We start from the raw sequence: 13,128 nt of genomic DNA on the forward strand, positions 1-13,128 counted from the left end.
CCACCAAGTCCATTTAACCATCAATAGTGTGGTTATTTTTTGCTATATCCTACATCAGGGGCAAGCTGTCACCAAGTCCATTTAATCATCAATAGTGTGGTAATTTTTTGGCTATATCCTACATCAGGGGTAAGCTGCCACCAAGTCCATTTAACCATCAATAGTGTGGTTATTTTTTGGCTATATCCTACATCAGGGGCAAGCTGCCACCAAGTCCATTTAACCATCAATAGTGTGGTTATTTAAATCTATCCATTAAAGGGTATATTAGATTCAAGGTGCTGATAGGGTCATTCTCAATAACTTCACACACACGCTACTGTGCATATCCAAGTCTAATTCTGTCCGTAAACGTATACCTGTCACCCAGCGCCTAAATAATAGGCCTCAAATTTATATTCAGCTAAATCTGTGGCTATTGCTGGAGCTGGTCAAGTTATTTTGTGTCCGTTAAAGCACAGTTTTTGTTCTGGGTTGAAATACAATTCCCAATCTATCAATTTCCTAAATTAGTGGTTTCTGCTGCATCAGGCCTACTTTAAATCTATCCCTAAAAGGGTATATTAGATTCAAGGTGCTGATAGGGTCATTCTCAATAACTTCACACACACGCTACTGTGCATATCCAAGTCTAATTCTGTTCGTAAACGTATACCTGTCACCCAGCGCCTAAATAATAGGCCTCAAATTTATATTCAGCTAAATCTGTGGCTATTGCTGTAGCTGGTCAAGTTATTTTGTGTCCGTCAAAGCACAGTTTTTGTTCTGGGTTGAAATACAATTCCCAACCTACCAATTTCCTAAATTAGTGGTTTCTGCTGCATCAGGCCTACTTTAAATCTATCCCTAAAAGGGTATATTAGATTCAAGGTGCTGATAGGGTCATTCTCAATAACTTCACACACACGCTACTGTGCATATCCAAGTCTAATTCTGTCCGTAAACGTATACCTGTCACCCAGCGCCTAAATAATAGGCCTCAAATTTATATTCAGATAAATCTGTGGCTATTGCTGTAGCTGGTCAAGTTTTTTGTGTCCGTCAAAGCACAGTTTTTGTTCTGGGTTGAAATACAATTCCCAACCTATCAATTTCCTAAATTAGTGGTTTCTGCTGTATCAGGCCTACTTTAAATCTATCCCTAAAAGGGTATATTAGATTCAACGTGCTGATAGGGTCATTCTCAATAACTTCACACACACGCTACTGTGCATATCCAAGTCTAATTCTGTCCGTAAACGTATACCTGTCACCCAGCGCCTAAATAATAGGCCTCAAATTTATATTCAGCTAAATCTGTTGTTACTGTTGTGCCTGTATTAGTGTAATATGGTACCTAAATAGATAGCCAGATAGTGTTAGGTGCCTGTAAAAAAAGGCCTGAATTTGAATTCAATACATTGAACCAAAAAATTTTTTTCTTATTGTGGTGAACGGTAACAATGAGGAAAACATCTAGTAAGGGACGCGGACGCGGACATGGTCGTGGTGGTGTTAGTGGACCCTCTGGTGCTGGGAGAGGACGTGGCCGTTCTGCCACAGCCACACGTCCTAGTGAACCAACTACCTGAGGTCCCAGTAGCCAGCAGAATTTACAGCAATATTTGGTGGGGCCCAATGCCGTTCTAAGGATGGTAAGGCCTGAGCAGGTACAGGCATTAGTCAATTGGGTGGCCGACAGTGGATCCAGCACGTTCACATTATCTCCCACCCAGTCTTCTGCAGAAAGCGCACAGATGGCGCATGAAAACCAAGCCCATCAGTCTGTCACATCACCCCCATGCATATCAGGGAAACTGTCTGAGCCTCAAGTTATGAAGCAGTCTTTTATGCTGTTTGAAGACTCTGCTGGCAGGGTTTCCCAAGGGCATCCATCTAGCCCTTCCCCAGGGGTGGAAGAGATAGAATGCACTAACGCACAACCACTTATGTTTCCTAATGATGAGGACATGGGAATACCACCTCAGCACGTCTCTGATGATGACGAAACACAGGTGCCAACTGCTGCGTCTTTCTGCAGTGTGCAGACTGAACAGGAGGTCAGGGAGGAAGACTGGGTGGAAGACGATGCAGGGGACGATGAGGTCCTAGACCCCACATGGAATGAAGGTTGTGCCACTGACTTTCAGAATTCGGAGGAAGAGGCAGTGGTGAGACCGAGCCAACAGCGTAGCAAAAGAGGGAGCAGTGGGCAAAAGCAGAACACCCGCCGCCAAGAGAGTCCGTCTGCTACTGGCCACCGCCATCTGGGACCGAGCACCCTAAAGGCAGCTTCAAGGAGTTCCCTGGCGTGGCAGTTCTTCAAACAATGTGCTGACGACAAGACCCGAGTGGTTTGCACGCTGTGCCATCAGAGCCTGAAGTGAGGCATTAACGTTCTGAACCTTAGCACAACCTGCATGACCAGGCACCTGCATGCCAAGCATGAACAGCAGTGGAGTAAACACCTTAAAAACAAGGAACTCACTCAGGCTCCCCCTGCTACCTCTTCTGCTGCTGCCGCTGCCTCTGCCTCTTCCTCCGCCTCTGGAGGAACGTTGGCACCTGCCGCCCAGCAAACAGAGGATGTACCACCAACACCACCACCACCTCCGTCACCAAGCATCTCAACCATGTCACAAGGCAGCGTTCAGCTCTCCATCACACAAACATTTGAGAGAAAGCGTAAATTCCCACCTGGCCACCCTCGATCCCTGGCCCTGAATGCCAGCATTTCTAAACTACTGGCCTATGAAATGCTGTCATTCAGGCTGGTGGACACATACAGCTTCAAACAGCTCATGTCGCTTGCTGTCCCACAGTATGTTGTTCCCAGCCGGCACTACTTCTCCAAGAGAGCCGTGCCTTCCCTGCACAACCAAGTATCCGATAAAATCAAGTGTGCACTGCGCAACGCCATCTGTGGCAAGGTCCACCTAACCACAGATACGTGGACCAGTAAGCACGGCCAGGGACGCTATATCTCCCTAACTGCACACTGGGTAAATGTAGTGGCGGCTGGGCCCCAGGCGAAGAGCTGTTTGGCGCACGTCCTTCCGCCGCCAAGGATCGCAGGGCAACATTCTTTGCCTCCTGTCGCCTCCTCCTCCTACTCGGCTTCCTCCTCCTCTTCATCCACCTGCTCATCCAGTCAGCCACACACCTTCACCACCAACTTCAGCACAGCCCGAGGTAAACGTCAGCAGGCCATTCTGAAACTCATATGTTTGGTGGACAGGCCCCACACCGCACAGGAGTTGTGGCGGGGTATAGAACAACAGACCGACGAGTGGTTGCTGCCGGTGAGCCTCAAGCCCGGCCTGGTGGTGTGCAATAATGGGCGAAATCTCATTGCAGCTCTGGGACTAGCCGGTTTGACGCACATCCCTTGCCTGGCGCATGTGCTGAATTTGGTGGTGCAGAAGTTCATTCACAACTACCCCGACATGTCAGAGCTGCTGCATAAAGTGCGGGCCGTCTGTTCGCGCTTCTGGCGTTCACATCCTGCCGCTGCTCGCCTGTCTGCGCTACAGCGTAACTTTGGCCTTCCCGCTCACCGCCTCATATGCGACGTGCCCACCAGGTGGAACTCCACCTTGCACATGCTGGACAGACTGTGCGAGCAGCAGCAGGCCATAGTGGAGTTTCAGCTGCAGCACGCACGGGTCAGTCGCACTGCGGAACAGCCCCACTTCACCACCAATGACTGGGCCTCCATGCGAGACCTGTGTGCCCTGTTGCGCTGTTTCGAGTACTCCACCAACATGGCCAGTGGCGATGACGCCGTTATCAGCGTTACAATACCACTTCTATGTCTCCTTGAGAAAACACTTAGGGCGATGATGGAAGAGGAGGTGGCCCAGGAGGAGGAGGAGGAGGAGGAGGAGAAAGAGGGGTCATTTTTAGCACTTTCAGGCCAGTCTCTTCGAAGTGACTCAGAGGGAGGTTTTTTGCAACAGCAGAGGCCAGGTACAAATGTGGCCAGACAGGGCCCACTACTGGAGGACGAGGATGAGGAGGAGGTGGAGGAGGATGAGGATGAAGCATGTTCACAGCGGGGTGGCACCCAACGCAGCTTGGGCCCATCACTGGTGCGTGGCTGGGGGGAAACGCAGGACGATGACGATACGCCTCCCACAGAGGACAGCTTATCCTTACCTCTGGGCAGCCTGGCACACATGAGCGACTACATGCTGCAGTGCCTGCGCAACGACAGCAGAGTTGCCCACATTTTAACGTGTGTGGACTACTGGGTTGCCACCCTGCTGGATCCACGGTACAAAGACAATGTGCCCACCTTACTTCCTGCACTGGAGCGTGATAGGAAGATGCGCGAGTACAAGCGCACGTTGGTAGACGCGCTACTGAGAGCATTCCCAAATGTCACAGGGGAACAAGTGGAAGCCCAAGGCGAAGGCAGAGGAGGAGCAAGAGGTCGTCAACGCAGCTGTGTCACGGCCAGCTCCTCTGAGGGCAGGGTTAGCATGGCAGAGATGTGGAAAAGTTTTGTCACCACGCCACAGCTAACTGCACCACCACCTGATACGGAACGTGTTAGCAGGAGGCAACATTTCACTAACATGGTGGAACAGTACGTGTGCACACCCCTCCACGTACTGACTGATGGTTCGGCCCCATTCAACTTCTGGGTCTCCAAATTGTCCACGTGGCCAGAGCTAGCCTTTTATGCCTTGGAGGTGCTGGTCTGCCCGGCGGCCAGCGTTTTGTCTGAACGTGTATTCAGCACGGCAGGGGGCGTCATTACAGACAAACGCAGCCGCCTGTCTACAGCCAATGTGGACAAGCTGTCGTTCATAAAAATGAACCAGGCATGGATCCCACAGGACCTGTCCATCCCTTGTGCAGATTAGACATTAACTACCTCCCCTTAACCATATATTATTGCACTCCAGGGCACTTCCTCATTCAATCCTATTTTTATTTTCATTTTACCATTATATTGCGGGGCAACCCAAAGTTGAATGAACCTCTCCTCTGTCTGGGTGCCGGGGCCTAAAAATATCTGACAGTGGCCTGTTCCAGTGGTGGGTGACATGAAGCCTGATTCTCTGCTATGACATGGACTGATTCTCTGCTGACATGAAGCCAGATTCTCTGCTATGGGACCTCTCTCCTCTGCCTGGGCCTAAATATGTGACAATGGACTGTTCCAGTGGTGGGTGACGTGAAGCATGATTCTCTGCTATGACATGAAGACTGATTCTCTGCTGACATGAAGCCTGAATCTCTGTTATGGGACCTCTCTCCTCTGCCTGGGTGCCGGGGCCTAAATATCTGACAATGGACTGTTCCAGTGGTGGGTGACGTGAAGCCTGATTCTCTGCTGACATGAAGCCAAATTCTCTGCTATGGGACCTCTCTCCTCTGCCTGGGTGCCTGGGCCTAAATATCTGACAATGAAATGTTCCAGTGGTGGGTGACGTGAAGCATGATTCTCTGCTATGACATGAAGACTGATTCTCTGCTGACATGAAGCCTGAATCTCTGTTATGGGACCTCTCTCCTCTGCCTGGGTGCCTGGGCCTAAATATCTGACAATGGACCAGTGGCGTACCAAGGGGGGGGGCGGCCCGCCCCGGGTGCCACTCACAAGGGGGGTGCCATGACGGAGTCACCCTGACCCTCCATCCACTGCTGCACCGCGACGCGACTCCGCCAGGCGCCGGCTTCTGTGGAAGGATTATTGCGGCGGCGCGCAACATGACGTCACGCCGCTGACGCCGCGCCGCCTTCACGGATCTTTTAAAGAAGCGGAAGGATCCATTACCAGCGGTCGGACGGAGCCTGAGGCATCATCAAAATGTGAGTAAATAATTGTGTAATTAAGGGGTGTGTGTGTGTGTAATTAAGTGGGGGTTTGTAATTAAGGGGGGGGTGTAATTAAGGGATGTGTGTGTGTAATTAAGGGAGGGGTTTGTAATTAAGGTGGGGAGGGAGGGGGTGTAATTAAGGGGGGGAGTGTGTAATTAAGGGGGGTGTAATTAAGGGAGGGGGTGTAATTAAGGTGGGGAGGGAGGGGGTGTAATTAAGGGAGGAGGTGACGGGTAATTAAGGGAGGGGGTGTAATTAAGGGGAGAAGAGAGGGGGTGTAATTAAGGGGGGGGTGTAATTAAGGGAGGGGGTGTAATTAAGGTGGGGAGGGAGGGGGTGTAATTAAGGGGAGAAGAGAGGGTGTAATTAAGGGGGGGTGCAGGATTGTGAAAACATTGAAAAAAGTTTGTGCATGTTTTCTTAACTTTCTTGGGGGGGGGGGGGGGTGCCAAACAAAGGGTTCGCCCCGGGTGCCAAATGCTCTAGGTACGCCCCTGCAATGGACTGTTCCAGTGGTGGGTGACGTGAAGCATGATTCTCTGCTATGACATGAAGACTGATTCTCTGCTGACATGGAGCCAGATTCTCTGCTATGGGACCTCTCTCCTCTGCCTGGGTGCCTGGGCCTAAATATCTGACAATGAAATGTTCCAGTGGTGGGTGACGTGAAACATGATTCTCTGCTATGACATGAAGACTGATTCTCTGCTGACATGAAGCCTGAATCTCTGTTATGGGACCTCTCTCCTCTGCCTGGGTGCCTGGGCCTAAATATCTGACAATGGACTGTTCCAGTGGTGGGTGACGTGAAGCCTGATTCTCTGCTATGACATGAAGCCTGATTCTCTGCTATGACATGAAGCTAGATTCTATGTTATGGGACCTCTCTCCTCTGTCTGGGTGCTGGGGCCTAAATTATATGACAATGGACTGTTCCAATGTTGGGTGACGTGAAGCATGATTCTCTGCTATGACATGAAGACTGATTCTCTGCTGACATGAAGCCAGATTCTCTGCTATGGGACCTCTCTCCTCTGCCTGGGCCTAAATATCTGACAATGGACTGTTCCAGTGGTAGGTGACGTGAAGCCTGATTCTCTGCTATGACATGAAGCCTGATTCTCTGCTATGACATGAAGACTGATTCTCTGCTGACATGAAGCCAGATTCTATGTTATGGGACCTCTCTCCTCTGTCTGGGTGCCTGGGCCTAAATTATATGACAATGGACTGTTCCAATGTTGGGTGACGTGAAGCATGATTCTCTGCTATGACATGAAGACTGATTCTCTGCTGACATGAAGCCTGAATCTCTGTTATGGGACCTCTCTCCTCTGCCTGGGTGCCTGGGCCTAAATATCTGACAATGGACTGTTCCAGTGGTGGGTGACGTGAAGCATGATTCTCTGCTATGACATGAAGACTGATTCTCTGCTATGGGACCTCTCTCCTCTGCCTGGGTCTAAATATCTGACAATGGACTGTTCCAGTAGTGGGTGACGTGAAGCATGATTCTCTGCTATGGAACCTCTCTCCAATTGATATTGGTTAATTTTTATTTATTTTATTTTTATTTTTTTCCCTATCCACATTTGTTTGCAGGGGATTTAACTACATTTTGCAGCCCTCTAGCCCTTTCCTGGGCTGTTTTACAGCCTTTTTAGTGCCGAAAAGTTCGGTTCCCCATTGACTTCAATGGGGTTCGGGACGAAGTTCGGGTCGGGTTCGGATCCCGAACCCGAACATTTCCGGGAAGTTCGGCCGAACTTCTCGAACCCGAACATCCAGGTGTTCGCTCAACTCTACCCAAGACGATTGAACAGTTAGAGGCCTGTATTAGACAAGAATGGGAGAGCATTCCTATTTCTAAACTTGAGAAACTGGTCTCCTCGGTCCCCACACGTCTGTTAAGTGTTGTAAGAAGAAGGGGAGATGCCACACAGTGGTGAAAATGGCCTTGTCCCAACTTTTTGGGGATTTGTTGACACCATGAAATTCTGATTCAACATATTTTGCCGTTAAAATGGTAAATTTTCTCAGTTTAAACTTTTGTTCCATGATTTATGTTCTATTCTGAATAAAATATTAGAAGATAGCACCTCCACATCATTGCATTCAGTTTTTATTCACGATTTGTATAGTGTCCCAACTTTTTTGGAATCCGGTTTGTAAATAGACCCGATCTGGCTGCCATTTTACATTTAGTCTTTTGTCAGTGTACGGAATGTGTCATGAGTTGGAGGTCCCAGAAGAGACCACCGTGTCGTCAAGCAATAAACAAACGGAAATCAGGTACAGACACATAAGAGTTTATTGCACAAACAAAACCCAGGGAAGGCAGCACAGACAAAACAAGAGCTCTATGTACCGTCAGCACAGTGGGAGAAAACCCCCACTACGCCACTGTCTAGTAATACTCCAGAGGGGCATGACTAAGCAACTCCTGGCATTCACTAGGGCCCCAGAAGGTAGGGTTAGGCTTTGCCGCAGGAAGTTGCCAGGGTCCACTCTGGAGCGTGAACTAGACAGTGACAGCAGGAACGAATGGACAACAGGTACCGACGGCACATAGGCAAACATAACAGACAGGCAAATACAAAACTGGGCAACTAAAAACACAAGCAGAAATACATAGCAAGGAAACAGGAGTGGCAATGAGCAGAGAAGGACCTGCTCCACCAGTGGTAAACTGCATGGCCTTGCGCATGCCACTCTGCTGCAAAGGCTTGCTGAACACAGACATATGAATAAACACAAAGTAACTAAAACATAACTGGCAGAACAGATAACAAAGACAAGAAAGAGGACGGGAATGAACAAGTAGGGAAACCCACAGACAGACACGGATCCCATGGGTCAGCAGCATGGGGGAGAGAGAGTACAAACCAGGAGCAGGACAGGACAAGACAACACACACCAGGAGAGCTGACACAGAACTGAGGAAACCTCAGCCTTATATACAGGTTCCATGGGTGCAGCAGAGAGACCACACCCATGGAGCAGACAGAGGATTAACTCCTAATAGGCACACAGGGGAGTTAACCCATAAAGAACCACAAATGACACACAGGAACGGAACTTCAGCGAGGAGCGCCGAACGAGCAAGGACGGAAGGTCACAACCAGAGATAGTGGCTGTGACAGAATGGTTGCTGTGTGGAGCAGGGACAGACTGTTAGTGACAAAAACGCTATCAAATAGGTCCACAAAAGTCCTTTTAAGGACTGGTATAGATGTACTATTGATAGGTGTGCAGTACAGAGGGGTATAATACACTTATAATATATTTTCTAACATAGAAAGCATATTATAGTGGATTTGTATTGTGCAGCAGTGGTGGGCGGTTCTGCAGTGATACTGCAGCTACAGAGAGTGACAAACGCAATTAGAAAAAATAATTATAACTGGTGTGATAGACCAGTCGCCCCCCCAAAAAACTGATAGAAGCGGGGTGTTATATACCAATAATATACTTTCTATATAGTGCATTTGGGTAGGGCAGCATTTGTTTGTGGTTTTGCTGCATTCCCTCTGCTACACACAGTGACAAACGGTATTGGAAAAAATAATTATAACTGGTGTGCGCATGCGCGTACGCGAAAATTATATTGCCGGTATTTCGCATTAAAAAAAATAATGAATGGAGATCGCAAATTCGAATAATACATCTGGTATGTCACCGTCCATGTTGTGGGACTATTTGTGCACTTCTAGTAATTAATTCTTGGCTGCAAATATGAACTGAAGGTTTTTCAGGTTCGCCTGCCATTAAAATAAATGGGACCCGCCGCGAACTTGTGGTTCACGAACATTTGATCGCGTTTGTGCGATCGCTAACCCGCCAGATGTTCGTCCATCACTAGTGATGGCCACATGATTCGACCACTTAATTAGTTCAATACCTGAAGCGCGGCTCCTATAGAGTAATGTGCGGTCTACAAGAAATAGATCTATACAGGATCTATACAGGATTTAAGATCATAGTCCCACGGGCGGCCCGACGTGCACAGCATCATTGTAATCTATGATGCTGTGTGCTCCCATGCGCATCATCAATGCATGATCAATGCCGCTCCGGGACATATGGCCCGCTCAAGGAACGTATATCTCGGAGGGCATACGGTCGCGTGCAAGAGGCCTTAAGGATCCCAGGTTCTAGCCCCTAAGGACGCTAATAGTTATTGCTGCAAAAACTGACCCATGCCCCATGCCCTTTATTCTCTTGGTCAGTATGATTACAACAATACCCCATATGTATAGATCTTTTATGTCTAAATAGTGTAAAAATTAATTTAAATTTAAACTTTGAAAAAAACTATATATTTTTTACATCACCATATTCTGACCGCCATAACTTTTTTTATAGTTATATCTACTGAGCTGTGTGAGGGCTCATTTTTTGCGGGACAATATGTAGTTTTTATTGATACCATTTTGGAATGTGTGTGACTTTTTGATGACAATTTATTACATTTTTTTGGGTAAGAGAAGAAATAAAAAAATGTCAAATTGGCCATTTTTTTATCTTTAATTTTGAATAATCATGTATTTTTAAAATGACTTTATTACGGTCTATTGATTAATAAGATTTGCAGTTTGAATGCCCTTAGGCTGGGTTCACACGAGCGTGTCCGGATTAGTTCCGGATGCGTCCCGGTGTGTTGCGGCAAACCCGCGCGAGTAGGAATGCAATTGCAGTCAGTTTTGACTGCGATTGCGTTCCGATGTTCAGTTTTTATCGCGCGGGTGCAATGTGTTTTGCACGCGCGTGATAAAAACCGACTGTGGTACCCAGACCCGAACTTCTTCACAGAAGATGAACTATGGGCTAAAGGACCTTTGGTGACGTCAGATCACACGGACCATGTGATTGGAGCATGTGATCTGACGTCACCAAAGGTCCTTTAGCCCATAGTTCATCTTTTGAGAAGTAAAGAAGAGACCGGGACCTACGCGAACAAGAGGAGAAGGTGAGTTAATTTTTTTTATTTTTTTTAACCCTCAATTGATCACCTACTAAGCATTCTGTATTCAGAATGCTATTATTTTCCCTTATAACCATGTTATAAGGGAAAATAATATAGTGAATAGACTGTCACCTAGCAACCATGCGTGAAAATCGCACCGCATCCGCACTTGCTTGCGGATGCTTGCGATTTTCACGCAACCCCATTCACTTCTATGTGAAAAACGCAGAATATAGAGCATGCTGCGATTTTCAAGCAAAGCACAAGTGATGCGTGAAAATCACCGCTCATCTGAACAGCCCCATAGAAATGAATGGGTCAGGATTCAGTGCGGGTGCAATACGTTCACCTACCGCATTGCACCCGCGCGGAATACTCGCCCGTGTGAACGCAGCCTTAGCCTCTTCAGGGAGGCTGAGCGCTTTCAAATCAATTACCGACATCCTCACTGGCCACAGAGGATGCCGGCAACACCCCCGGAAGTGCAAGCATTCAGGTATTTGCGCATTTAGATGCCGTGATCTCACTTAATCATGGCATCTAAAGGCTTTAATTACCGAGATCAGCATTATTGCCAGTCGCGGTAATTAGCTGCAGATCTCTGCTATTTGAAACAGCAGAGACCTGCTGGCCATGACGCCTGCTGCACGTGCGAGGGGGCACTATGATTGCCTATCACTCCAGCGCTGTACATGTACGCCGCTGGTAGCGAAAGGGTTAAATCAACCCCGTTTCTCAATTTTGCATATAAAATATATATTAACAATAAAAAATAAAGATATTAGGTAATGCCACGTCAGAAAATATCTGAACTATTAAATTTTTTTTAAATTCCTATGCGGTGAATACCATAACAGAAAAAAAACACAATTCTCCATTTTTTAATCACTTTTCCCACAAAAAAATGTAATTGAACAGTGATCACAAAGTCATATGTACCACAAAAATGGTACCAATAAAAACTACAGTTCGTTTGCGAAAAAAACAAGCTCCATGCAGCTCTGTGGACAGAAATAGAAAAAAACTTATAGCTGTCAGAAAATTATGATGCAAAGAAAATTTAGTTTTTTTTCTAAGGTTTTTATTTTTTAAAAGCAGCAAAAAAACAAACAAAACCAATACAAGTTTGGTATCATTGCATTCGTATTGAGGCGCAGAATAAGGACATCAGTAGGGATGAGCGAACCCGTAAAAGTCCGTGTTCGGCGCTTTCTTGGCGCTTTTTGAAAGGCTGCAAAGCAGCCAATCAACAAGCGTCATACTACTTGCCCCAAGAGGCCATCACAGCCTTGCCTACTATTGGCATGGCTGTGATTGGCCAGTGCAGCATGTGACCCAGCCTCTATATAAGCTTGGGTCACGTTGCGCTGCACGTCACTCTGCTGATTCAAGCATAGGGAGAGGTTGCAGCTGCGACGTTAGGGCGAGATTAGGCAGTGATTAACTCCTCCAAAAGACTTCATTCTGTGATCGATCTGCAGCTGTGGATCATTGAAGTGCTAATATTGACTTGCTCACTTTTTTGAGGCTGCCCAAAGCGTTTTTAGATCACTTTTTTTCTGGGGTGATCGGCGGCCATTTTGTGACTTGTGGTGCGCCAGCACAAGCTATCACCAAGTGTATTTAACCATCAATAGTGTGGTTATTTTGTGCTATATCCTACATCAGCTGCAGGCTGAGCCTGTGTCACCGAAGTGCATTTAACCATCAACAGTCTGGTTATTTTTTGGCCATATACTACATCAGCTGCAGGCTGAGCCTGTGTCACCGAAGTGCATTTAACCATCAACAGTCTGATTATTTTTTGGCCATATACTACATCTGGTGCAGGCTGAGCCTGTGTCACCCAAGTGCATTTAACCATCAACAGTGTGGTTATTTTTTGGCCATATACTACATCATGGGCAAGTTGAGCCTGTCACCCAGCGCCTAAAAAATAGACCTGACATTTCTATTCAACCAAATCTGTACTGTTTTAGCTGGTCAAGTTATTTGTAGTGACCGTAAAAGCACACTTTTTGTTCTGGGTTGAAAAACTATTCCCAAATTTGCCATTCTCAAAATAACTAGTTTCTGGTATATGAGGCCTACTTGAAATCTATCCCAAAAAGGATATCTTACATTGAAGGTACTGATAGTGTCATTCAGAAAAACCTAAGACACACGCTACCGTGCAGATAGAAGTCTGATTCTGAGATTAAACCTTAACCTGTCACACAGTGCAAAAAAAAACTGGTCTCACATTTCTATTCAAGCAAATCTGTACTGTTTTAGCTGGTCAAGTTATTTGTAGCGACCGTAAAAGCCCTTTTTTTTTTTTCTGGGTTGAAAAACTATTCCCAAATTTGCCA

This window comes from Bufo bufo, chromosome 5 (genome assembly GCF_905171765.1).
Source record: "Bufo bufo chromosome 5, aBufBuf1.1, whole genome shotgun sequence".
NCBI lineage: Eukaryota > Metazoa > Chordata > Amphibia > Anura > Bufonidae > Bufo > Bufo bufo.